Below are 10647 nucleotides of genomic sequence, written 5' to 3'. Positions count from 1 at the left end.
ACCAAAGTCAAGGTAAACTGTTAGGCCCATTGTGAAGCTTTGCCTGAGGCACTATTGTTCACTAGCTACTATTTACACAAAAACAAAAAGAAAATAGACTCAACCCTTAATAAGTTCTTATGCCATCCATCATCGGAAGAGCCACCCGTTCACACAATAACTCCACCTTTGGAAAGAACCGTGCATAAGAAAACCAAAAGGCTTATTGATCACCAAAAACTTGTAAAATAAGAAGCTACGAACTGAAAAAGAAGCTACTAAATTAAAAAAGAAGTATTCTATTAAGGAAAATGCAAAAGAGTGAAAGTAGAATACGGGAAGTAAACTGAATATGTACAATAGGGGATTTAGACGAATATACATAAGAGGAAATGAATATATACATGGAAAATTAACTTTATATACATACCGAAATTGAAAAATAATGAAAAGTAAAGAAATAAATGGTAAAGTAATATAAATACCAAACGTGAAAAATAAGCATAAAGAAAAATAGTATCATCATTACAACCCAACTATCAAATCATCAAAATAGGACCACCCCCTCAAATGAAAACTAGCTTTGTCCTCAATGCTAAATAACCAAAAATAAGATCAAAAAGAGTGTTAGAGAGTATAGAAAACTCCCTATGGGTCCTCTGTCTGCATGGGGTCCTATGGCTGGGACCCTGGATCACCTGGCTCGGGGTTCTGTGGCTGGCCTGAGGCACCTCCCTCAGGATCCTCCAGCTCAATATCCACATCATCAACCTGGGGCATCACTCTCCTCCTCTTAGGCTCTCCCTCAGTCTCCTGCTCCTGAACCTGCTCTGCCTGAGCTGCTGGCATTGGATCCTCCAATAAAAGCTCCAATGGTAAGTCGCCAGCTGACTTCATCTTCTCCACCTCTCCCCTCAACAGCTTCACCGACTCCTTTGAGGCCCGAGTCTTTTTCAGCTTCTTTATCTACTTGCTCAGCTCCTTAATTGATTTTCCTTAAACTGCAAGAGCATCCATGATAAGCTTTTGGTTGTCCAGTAGCTTCTTCTAGATCTCTAGAAGCTCCTTGAGAGACTCCTCCACTGAAGCTGGCACCTAGGGCTGTGCGGGAACTGACTGGGCTGCCATTGAACTGGATAGCACAAATAGCTTAGAAGTTGCTGTCTGCATCCAGTTGTTGATGCTGGAGAGTGTTTGGTTCAACCTATGAGCAGTCAAAGGGTATGCTGTCCAGGAGGGTACTGCGGAAGGCATGGAAGTAGATGGTCCGGAGGCAGGATCTGGTATAGTAGTGGGAGGCTCAGAAGCAGTGACCACCACTGCTGGCTCTTCAGATTGTCCAGTAGAAGTAGTCGCTTTGCCCTTGGATTTGGGGTTGCCTGGACCCTCAAGGCTGTACCATGAGAAGGGCTTCTTGGGCTTCACCTTGATATCGAAATCCCTTTCCTCTACCTCCTGATCTTCCAAGTACATGGTGAGGAAGTTCAGAAAGGGGTATGATCTATCACCCTCGTTGACCACTCTGGTGATCACCCTAGACATGATATTCCCGACATTGATCGGGAACCCCGCCATGATAGCCTCCACTATAATCACCCGGGAAATCGGCATGTCACTATCGTGAGTAGTGGGGTCTAGTCTACTGCACACAAATGTCTCCCAACCCTTTGCTTCGAAGTTCAGGGTGTTCCTGTAGATAGGAACCCCCACTACCAACCAAGCTGGAGTAGTATCCGGGAGAGCCAGTAGTGATGCCAACCACGGGCGGGCTTCCTCATCCATAGCCACTTTCTCTAAGTACAACGACTCATCTTTATCATTGAATCCGAGATAATCGTTCAGAGTCTTCCCATCAAACTTGATCTTCAGGTTCCGCACCTTAGTCACAAATGTCCCCTTTTTGATGTGGGCGATATTGGCATAAAATTCCTTGACTAGGTGCTCATTAGCCTCTGACACCCTGCTTGTGAAGTATTTCCACCCCACTCTTTCATCAAAGTGCTGCTTCACATTGGGGTTGTGGGGCAGAAGATCCCGCTCTATAAACTGACGCTCATGTATGAGTGACTTTTGAGGCCACCACTCCCTGAATTTGTGATATGCCTGCTCACTGACAAACCTCTGTTGCCACACCTCCAGGTTTCTTGTCCTCTCCAAGCCTCCAGTCTGGGTATCCCCCAGTCTCCCATCATCCGGTGCCTCAGCATCTACATCTATGGGATCCTGTCCAAGTGACGAAGCTGTAGGGGAGGCTGAAGCTGAAGACTCACTACTCTTCGCTGAGCCATCAGACGACTCTGAAGAGGTAGGAGAAGTAGGAGAGGCTGGGGGTGAAGGCTCATCTATCAAATGAAATCTCCCCGGGAATTCTGGTACATATGTGGGCACCGAGTCAGCCTCTGAGGCCTCCCGAGAAGGGACATGTCACTTTCCTCTGAGTGGGGTGCAGTCTGTCTATAGCTCTAATATTTTTTCTCATTTTCCCAATTGATTCTCGATCTGCTAGGGGTAACTTGATTCTTCCTCGTCCCCTAACCCGGGAGAACTCTGCTTTCCCCTTCTGTTTCTCACCGCCACCTCTAGATTTAACCATTGTCTGCAAACATAATCAGTGGAAGATTGTTAGTACCTGTGCTAAAAGAAGCAGTAAAGAAAATCTGATGAACAATTGACAGTGCTTGAAAAAGTTGCAGGACCGCTGACAGCGGATAAAGAAGTGCGGCCGCGGAATGATCTCCGCTGACCGTGGAAAACTGGGTGCGGCTGCGGAGGAATGGGGATCATACTACCCACCCTCTGATTCTATGGTCCCGCTGAGCGCGAAAAATTGGGCACGGCCGCGGAGGTTGCACCGCTTTCCGCAGAAAAACAACTGCGGCTGCGAAGGTTGGGCCGCTGTCAGCGGAATTCGTCACTGCTGACCGCGGTCATCAAGACTTCCAAACTTAGATTTTATCACATGAACGCTGACTGCGGAAAAACATCCGCGGTCGCAGAATTCAAAATCGGCCTGAGCAATCCTAGGGTTTCAATTTTTCATGCATTTAGTGGTTATTATCTATACAATTAACCCCACCTAACCGTTAATTCATCAACCCTAACTATTTAAGCCAAATGTAATTAACACTAACGAACCCTAAGTTAAAATCAAAAGAAAAAGAGGGAGAAGAGATAAAAACAAACAAATAAAAGAAAAATAAGTACAAATCAAAGAACAATTAGGAAGTGAGATTACCAGATGTGTAATGAGTAATGAGAATAAACTTTAATCTCGTGTTTGTGCAGATTAGGTCTCAGATGAAAAGTAAAAAATTTTTGCTTGAGAGAGGAGAGAGAGAAAAGGGTCAAAGGTCTCATGACCTCTTATTTATAGAAAACAACCTGGGACCCACAACACTCACTTGGCGGGGCCGCGGAAAATCACCGCGGTCCGTGCTTTTGTCGAACAGAAGGGCTGCTTGATTGAAACTACCGCTGAGAGCGGAGAATGGTACGCGGCGGCGAACGACACCGCTCACCGCGAAAAATGCACCGCGAATGCGGATGAAACTTCAGAGAAGTCTCATTTTTTACTTTTCATTCCCGCGTTCGCCACCACATTCCTACACACATCTCACAACCAGTTAGTCAAAAGCAAATCCTACACTAAGAAGAAAATCAAAAAGAAGAAAAACACATGGGTTGCCTCCCAAGAAGTACCTGATTTAACATCGCGGCACGACGCAAGTTACCATCAATCATTTGAGATGGATCATTGCCACCACGTGGCTATCATCAAACATGCCAAGATAGTGCCTCACTCTGTGCCCATTAACTCTGAAAATTTCACCATTTTCGTTTTTCAAATCAAGAGCACCAAACGGAGTTACAAGCACCACCTCAAATGGTCCACTCCATTTCGACTTGAGCTTTCCCGGGAATAGTCGTAACTGGGAGTTGAATAAGAGAACCAAGTCACCTTCCTTTAATTCCTTGCTACGGGTATACTTGTCATGTAAGTACTTCATCTTGTCCTTCTTCAAGGACGAGCTGGAATAGGCATGAAATCGGAATTCATCAATCTCATTGAGTTGCTCCACCCGAAGATTTGCTGCAACATCCCATTCAAGATTTAACTTTCTCAAAGCCCACATGGCCTTGTTCTCTAACTCAATCGGGAGATGACAGGCTTTCCCGAATACCAACCGGTACGGAGACATGCCAATTGGAGTTTTGTAAGCAGTCCTGTAAGCCCACAAAGCATCATCCAGTTTCTTTGACCAGTCAGTCCTAATTGCATTAACCGTCTTTGACAATATAATCTTAATCTCCCTGTTGGAGACCTCAACTTGCCCACTAGCCTGAGGATGGTAAAGGGTTGAAACCTTGTGATTGACACCATACTTTGCAAGAAAAGTGTCAAATGCCTTATTGCAGAAATGAGAACCCCCATCACTGATGATTGCTCTTGGAGTGCCAAACCGAGTAAAGATATTCTTCTTGAGAAAAGCCACCACACTCCGGACCTCATTGTTGGGTAAAGCCATGACATCAACCCACTTGGAAACATAATCAACGGCCACCAGAATGTATGTGTTGCCACATGAACTCAAAAAAGGTCCCGTAAAGTCAATGCCCCACACATCAAATATGTCAACCTCAAGAATAGTGGTGAGAGGCATTTCATCCTTCTTTGAGATTCCACCTGCTCTGTGACACTCATCACAGCTCTTCACAAGCTCACCCGTATCCTTGTACAATGTAGGCCAATAAAAACCACAGCTAAGCACCTTTGAAGCTGTCCTCGCCCCACCATGATGACCACCGTAGGGAGAGGAATGACAAGCATCCAGAATACTCATTTGCTCCTCTTGCGGAACACATCTCCGGATTACCTCATCATTATAGATTTTGAACAAGTAAGGCTCGTCCCACTAGTAGTCCAAACTATCCCGTTTAAGCTTCTTCCTTAGGTTAGAAGAGAGCTCACACGGGACAATGCCGGTCACAAGAAAGTTGGCAACATCCGCAAACCAGGGCATGCTATTCACAGATACGGAGAGGAGTTTCTCATCAGGGTATGAATCATTAATTCCAAGGCCATCACGGGGCCTCCCCTCCTCCTCCAAGTGGCACAAGTGGTCCGCCACTTGGTTTTCACACCTTTTAGATCAAAAATCTCAAGGTCAAACTCTTGAAGTAATAGAACCCATCTCATCAACCGAGCTTTAGAATCCTTCTTTGTCATCAAGTAGCGAGTGCTGCATGGTCAGTATGAACTATCACCTTGGCACCCATGAGATAAGGCCTAAACTTCTCCATTGCAAACACAATTGCTGCAACTCTTTTTCCGTCACCGTGTATTTCACTTGAGCATCATTCATTGTTTTGATTGCATAATACATTGGGTGAAACATCTTGTTTACTCTTTGACCCAAGACCGCTCCTACCGCAACATCACTTGCGTCACACATGAGCTCAAAAGGTAAGCTCCAATTGGGTGCGGTAATAATGGGAGTGGTTGTCAATTTGTACTTGAGAAGTTCAAAGGCTTTCATGCATTCCTCATTAAACACGAACTTTGCATCGTTTTCCAATAATTTGCACAAAGGATTCACTACCTTAGAAAAGTCCTTGATGAACCTTCGGTGGAACCCCGCATGCCCGAGAAAACTCCTAACCCGCTTGACTGAAGTAGGAGGAGGAAGCTTTAAAATCACTTCAATCTTCGCCTTGTCCACCTCTATTCCGTTCTGTGAGATCTTATGGCCGAGGACAATGCCCTCCTCAACCATATAGATGCATTTTTCCCAGTTAAGCACAAGATTTGTCTCTTCACACCGGGCTAACACTTTGTCAAGATTCTTCAAACACTCATAAAAGGAGTCACCCGCAACACTGAAATCATCCATGAACACTTCCAATAAGTCCATGTCGGTAAATATAGCAATCATACACCGCTGAAATGTAGCCGATGCATTACACAAACCAAATGACATCCTAGAAAATGCAAAGGTGCCATACGGACACGTGAAGGTGGTTTTCTGCTGATCTTCCGGAGCAATCAAAATCTGGTTGTAACCTGAGTACCCAACCAGAAACCAGTAAAAGGCACCCCCAGTAAGTCTATCTATCATTTGGTCTAGAAAGGGCAATGGTAAATGATCTTTACGGGTCACTTTATTCAGCTTGCGGTAGTCCATGCACACCCTCCATCTGGTGATAGTCCTGGTGGGAATCAACTCATTTTGCTCATTAGTAACCCGAGTCATATCACCCTTCTTCGGCACACATTGCATCGGTGAAGTCCAAGAACTATCTGAGATGGGGTACACAACCTCTGCATCAAGCCACATGATCACCTCTTTTTTGACAACCTCTTGCATAGCCTTGTTCAACCTCTTTTGATGTTCCACGGAGGGCTTGGCATCGTCTTTAAGTATAATCTTGTGCATGCAAAAGGCGGGGCTTATTCCCATAATATTAGCTAGAGTCTATCCAATTTCCTTCTTCCTTCCTTGGAGCACCTCCAGTGTGGCATCTACCTGCACGTTAGTAAGACAAGAAGAAAGAATAATAGGTAAAGTTGAACTAGGGCCCCAGAATTCATACCTGAGGTGTGAGGGCAAAGGCTTCAACTCCAAAATGGGAGGTTCCTCAATTGAGGGCTCTATTAGCAGAGTATTTCTGTTCTCAAGATCCAAAGAGAGCTTACGGGGCTCATAAGAATAACAACCCATTTTGTGCAAAGCATTGACACACTCCACCCTACCTTCATCCTCATTCACATCAAGGTTCAACAATACCGCTTCTAAAGGATCCTCCACATTGATCATGGCACTAGTATCATCAACTATCACCTTCGTGACAAGATCCAGAAAAGAGCACACTTCAGTACTATTCGGCTACCTCATTGATTTGCACACATGAAAGACCACTTTTTTATCACCCACCCGGAAGGTGAGCTCCCCTGCTTCCACATCAACCAATGCCTTCCCAGTTGCTAGGAAAGGTCTTCTCAGAATAATAGGCACATAGTCGACTTCGCAATCGAGAATCATAAAATCAGCAGGCAAGATAAACTTGTCCACCCGGACAAAAACATCATCAATAATACAAAGCGGCCTTTTTATTGTTCTATCCACCATTTGCAATCTCATTGAAGTAGCTCTCGGTTGACCAATACCCAAAGTTTTGAATACGGAGTAAGGCATCAAGTTTATGCTTGCTCCCAAATCACATAATGCCTTTGCAAAATCTCCACTCCCAATGATACAGGGAATGGTGAAAGCGCCGGGATCTTCAAGCTTTGGAGTCATCGAGTGCACAATTGCACTTACTTGATGAGTCATTTTGATGGTCTGACAATCCATAGATCTCTTTTTAGTCACCAAGTCTTTCATAAACTTGGCGTAACCCAGCATTTGCTCATCCACCAAAGGAACATTGATCGACAAGCTTTTCATCATCTCAATAAACATTTAAATTGGTTTTCATTCTTTTGCTTCGCAAGCCTTTGAGGATAAGGTGGAGGAGGCCTTGGCAAGGGAGCCTTATCCTTGGGCACTACCATTTCCGGTATGTCTATTATGTGTTCCCTAGACGGGTTCACGTCATTTTGAGTCTCCACCTCATTATCACGAATATCAATTCTCACTTCCGCACTCAAATTCTCTTCACTCACTTGCTCATCAACTATAGGAACATCATCATCTTGCACTTCAGCCTCATCACTCACAACTTCCTTTTGCTTGGAGGTATTCACATGACCACCTCGACCGCTTCTTGTGATCACCGTCATTGCATGCCCGGTATTGCTCCCACCCTTCGGGTTTACTACCATATCACTAGGTAGAGCCCCCTTAGGGCGAGTATTCAAAGATTGCGAAATTTGGCCAAGTTGAACCTCCAAGTTTCGGATTGAAGTATTGTGGGATGCCAACTAGGCATCAGAGTCGATGTTCTTTTTCATCATTTGTTCAAACATCATCTCAATCCTCCCCATCTCATTGTTTGACGAGCTAGGACCTTCGGATGGAAATGGAGGCGAGTTGTTTGGTTGTTGATACCTCGGAGGCCTTTGAAAGCCTTGCCCCCGATTCCCTTGATTGCCATTATTCCAACCCCCTTGGTTGTTGTTTCCTCCCTAGTTGTTGTTGTTGCCACTCCAGTTGCCTTGGTTGTTCTGGTTTCCCCAATTCTGATTGTTGTTCCCCCAGTTGCCATTTCCTTGTTGGTTTTGATTTCCCTAATTTCCTTAGGACCTCCACTGTTGTTGTTGGTTAGGAGCATTTCCCCTTTGTCCTTGATAAGTGTTCACGTACTACACTTCTTCACTTTGCTCAACATACCCATCATCTTGGTTGAAACCACCACTACCCTGCTCGTATTGATACTGACTTCTAGGGGTGTGCATTCTAATTGGTTTATCGATAAATCGAATCGATTATTTGTTATCGGTTTATCGATTTATCGATTTCGATTTCGATTTTGAAATTTTCCTTATCGAGTTATCGATTTCGATTTCGATTTTGTCCTCTTCGGTTATCGGTTTATCGATAAATCGATAAGAAATACTAATAAAATTTAATTTTTTATAAATTTTTTTTACCCTTATTCTATAATACCCTTTCCTTTACCCTAAGTCCCCAACCCTATTATTTCATCTATCACATTTAAGGAATGATCATTTTTAAAGCTCAAGGGAATGAAGTTCAAATTAATGGAAAATAGAATTAGCCATGATGATGTATTTTTTTTATACCGTTGGAGTGTTGGTGGCATACATTTGATCCCTTACTTTAGTTTCGTTGCATGTGCTTGTTGACACAATTTTTATGTTATAAACGGTGTTCGTCTTATTTTAGCTTCTTTTGGTCCATATTAGTTAGGCGTGTTTATAGCGATATACTTTTCGTGGAATCTCGCAAATTTTCTTATTGGTGTAATCGATAACCGAATTGATAAGCCCCAAAAATCGATAAATCGAAAACTTATTGAAACGATAACGATAAGCATACGTACAAATCGATAATCGATAAGTAATTATCGATAAGGGTCAAAATCGAATCGATAAATCGAATGCACACCCCTACGGACTTCCTTGACTTCTTGACCTCTTTGTCGCCTCTTGTTGACCAACATGTTTACACCTTCCATAGCATTTACTTGTCTCTGCGCTTGAACTTGCTGCAATTGAGCTTTTTGCCAACTGGTTCATTGTTGTAGTTAACTCTGCTACTGCCTGGCCATGGTCGTGGAGCTCTTTCTGCAGGTGAATGACAATGGGATCACCCTGTGGCACATTAGTTCGACTTTGCCAAGCTGACGAAGTATCTGCTAGCTGGTTCAATATCTCACACGCCTCGTCATAAGGTGTCTTCATAAAATTTTCCCCTGCTAGCTGGTTCACTACACACTGATTGGTCGTGTTAACGCCACGGTAGAATGTCTGCTGGATCATTTCTTCGGTCATGTCATTGTTCGCACAATCTTTCATCATTGTCCGATACCTTTCCCAGATCTCATGAAGTGGTTCATTAGGTTCCTTTTGAAGGCCAAGATCTCATCTCTCAATGTCGCCATATGCCCCTGCGAGAAAAACTTAGCTATAAACTTGTCCGCCTACTCATCCCACGTAGTGATGGAATGGTTGGGAAGTCATTTGAGCCAGTCCAAAGCTTTCCCTCTAAGTGAGAAAGGGAAAAAACTCAATCTCAATGCATCCTCTGACACATTTGTCTGTTTGGTTCCCCAGTAGGTATCCACAAAGTCTTTAAGATGTTTATATGCATTCTGATGGGAGCGCCTGTGAAATACCCTCTGCTCCAAGTCAACATTACATTTGTAATTTGGAAATTTCCCGTCCGGATCCGAGGTGGGACAATTGCACTTGCATATCCTTCATTTGGAAGCACCCGAGGAGCAACTCTTGAGGAGGCGGGGAGATTCTGGAATGTTGTCATTGGCCTGGTAGCCTCTTCTTTGACCTTGAGGTACTAGAGGCACCTCACCTTCACCATTATCATCTACCTCCTCCCCTGGGAGAACATTTCCAAGAGGATCATTGTTTGCCATTTTGTACCTGAATTGATGACTCACACAAGTTAATAACACAGAAGGAAAGAAAAATAAGACACAAAACTAGTCAGATAGATAGCCAAAACCGTTTAGCTCCCCAGCAACGGCGCTAAAAAGTGATCGGCTCCAACCCTATACCACTAAAGAATGGCAAGAGCGGTCGATGCAGCTTATACCCGAGGGGTCGGGATCGATTTCCACAGAGAGCTAAGATAGGTTTGGAATTGGGTTCCTATCTAATCTAGCAATGTGCGATGTTCTTGTTTGCACTTCCAATCATTCTTTGTTCACTATTCTACTTTAATTCTAATGAAGTAGGAAAATAAGCTAAGTATGATATTTTTGTAAGGGTTTTTTTAAGTGGTAAAAAGGCACTAGGGAAGTGGCTTACACCTAGGTGAGTATCTAACGGGATCTAAAACTTAGGACGAATTTGTTATAATTGGGATAATGATATAGCCATTGCACATAACTACTCACTCTATACCTCTCGGTAGTTTTAGTGGCTTTGCCCTAATTGGCTTTCTCAAGCCCAATTGGGTGTTCAAACAATGCAAGCAAAATTGGCTCAAGTCGGGTATTACTATCTCTAGGTTTAACCCTTTGATT

The sequence above is a fragment of the Nicotiana attenuata genome, chromosome 7 (genome assembly GCF_001879085.1).
Source record: "Nicotiana attenuata strain UT chromosome 7, NIATTr2, whole genome shotgun sequence".
NCBI lineage: Eukaryota > Viridiplantae > Streptophyta > Magnoliopsida > Solanales > Solanaceae > Nicotiana > Nicotiana attenuata.
This window is presented reverse-complemented; position numbering follows the sequence as displayed.